Here is a 2,462-nt window from a genome sequence, read left to right on the forward strand (position 1 = left end):
GGAGTCTCGCTCTGTCACCCAGGCTGGAGTACAGTGGCATGATCCCGGCTCACTGCAACCTCTGCCTCCCAGGTTCAAGTGATTCTCCTGTCTCAGCCTCCCGAGTAGCTGGGACTACAGGCATGCACCACCACACACAGCCAATTTTTAATTTTTTTTAGTAGAGATGGGGTTTCACCCTGTTGGCCAGGCTAGCCTTGAACTCCTAGCCTCTAGCGATCCTCTTGCCTTGGCTTCCCAGTGCTGAGATTACAGGCATAAGCCACTGTACCTGGTCAGAATTTCTTCTTTTTTTGGCCTCTTTTCAGAACCAATGAAAGCAGGCCTCATGACACACAGCTTTATTTACTTAGAGACAGTCTCACCATGTTGCCCAGGCTGAAGTGTGGTGGCACAATCATAGCTCACTGCAGTCTCCAACTCCTGGGCTCAAGCAAGCCTCCTGCCTCAGCCTCCTGAGTAGCTAGGACCACAGGTGTACACCACCATGCCCAGCTGATTTTTTTTAAATTTTTTTGTAGAGATTGGGGGGCGTTCTCAATATGTTGCCCAGGCTGGTCTTGAACTCCTGGCCTGAAGTGATCCTCTTGCTTCAGCCTCCCAAAAGAACTTGGATTACAGACATGAGCCACTGTACCAGGCCACAGCTGGATTTATTTATATCCCCATCTATTGGAGGATACAGAGGGAAGTAGGTAGATGTGGGAGGGGACAGAGGGAAGAAGCAAATTACCTGCCTTCTCATGGGAATGAGGAGTGTGGTCTTAGCAAGAGACAGGGTGAGTCAGAGCCAAGGCGCTGCTGGAGAAGTTGTAGGGAGTGCAGTTGCCAGGTGGACTGCCCAAGGCTGCCGCCATCCATGATGGATTCAGGAGCCCTGGACAGCAAATAGAACCCTGGAGGCCTGGTTCCAACAATGACTTGCTAAATAACCTTAAAGCAATCACTTCTTTTCTGTGGATCTCTGTCTCTCTTTTTATTTTTTCTTTTTCCTTTTTTTTTTTTTTTTTTTTTTTGAGACAGAGTCTTGCTCTGTCACCCAGGCTGGAGTGCAGTGGCATAATCTGGGCTCACTGCAACCTCTGCCTCCATTTCAAGAAAAAAAAAAATTTTGGAGCCTGGGCTGGGCACAGTATAACCCCAACACTCTGGGAGGCCAAAGTGGGAAGATTGCTTAAGCCCAGGAGTTGGAGACCAGTCTGCGCAACAGAGTGAAACCCCATTTGTACAAAACAAAAAATTCAAAAACATAGCCGAGTGTGGTGATCCACACCTGTCATCCCAGCTGCTCAGGAGGCTAAGGCGGGGGGATCGCTTGAGCCTGGGAGTTGGAGACTGCAGTGAGCTATGATTGCACCACTGCACTCCAGCCTGGGTGACAGAGCAAGACCCAATCTCTTAGGAGGAAAAAAAAAAGGAAAAAAGATTTGGAGACAACTGTTTTGAACAGTATTAACGGTGAGGTGAAAGAGGGAGCAGCTGCTGTTGCTGGTGGCTCCAGGCAATAGGAAGGGTTCCTGAGGCTGGGAGATGCCTGGGATGGTTTAAATGCAGGAGCCTGGAGAGAGTCAGGCTGGAGGGTTGGGGCGGAGGTGGGAGGGACAGGAGGATAACTGGAAACGGGGAGGTCTGGAGCACTCGAGGAGGGGGAGGTTTGGCTGAAGTGGAAGGCAAGTGAATGAACTTCTAAGTAGAGAGCAGGCCGGTCCTCGGGAACCTGTTTCTCTGAGAAGTGTTTCTCTGAAGTCATCTGCTGAGTCATGGAGGAGGATGGGAGGAGGCTGGAGAACAGGCTGAGGGTTTCCAGGAGCCTCCGGAGAGGGTTGGGGAGCGCGCTAGCGAAGGACTGGCCATTCAAGTACCAGCTGGGCCTGGAGATCAGCCCTGAGGGTCCCTCATGTGTGGTTTTCTCCAGGGCCCTCAGCAGCCTGGACCAGGAACTGAGAAAGTCAAGGTCGGACCACCCACAGCAAGCAGTGGTCCACTGTGGCCATGGGATCGGGGGATAGGGAGCTCAATATATCGAAGAAGTGAGTGCCAAGGTGGGGAAAGGAAAAAAGAAGGCAGTCAGAGGCTGGAGGCCTGGGAGATCCTGAAGAATAATAGGTAGAGGGGGCAATGGTGTAGAGGTGCCAGAGCATAGAGAGAGTGGAGTGTTCTGGTTCTGGGAGGTCCCCCAACCCAAGATCCACAGAAAGCTCTGAGTCATGGGGGCTGACATGGATGTGGGCTGAGGCCCATGTTTGAGAAGGTGCACCCTGAGCTGCTCTGATGGAAGAGGCCACGTGCTGTGGATGCCAGAATTCCCCAGGATGAGGCAGGAGTTGGGGAAAGAGGAAAACTGCAATCAGAGACCAAAGGTTTCAGGAATCCCATCTGGGACCAGGCGGTTTGGGCAAAGGGTCGGCTCATAGAGCTGCAGAACCCAAGCTTTGAGGACAGGGGTTTGCCCAAGGTGTCTG

The sequence above is a fragment of the Cebus imitator genome, unplaced genomic scaffold (genome assembly GCF_001604975.1).
Source record: "Cebus imitator isolate Cc_AM_T3 unplaced genomic scaffold, Cebus_imitator-1.0 Scaffold82, whole genome shotgun sequence".
NCBI classification, from domain to species: Eukaryota; Metazoa; Chordata; class Mammalia; order Primates; family Cebidae; genus Cebus; species Cebus imitator.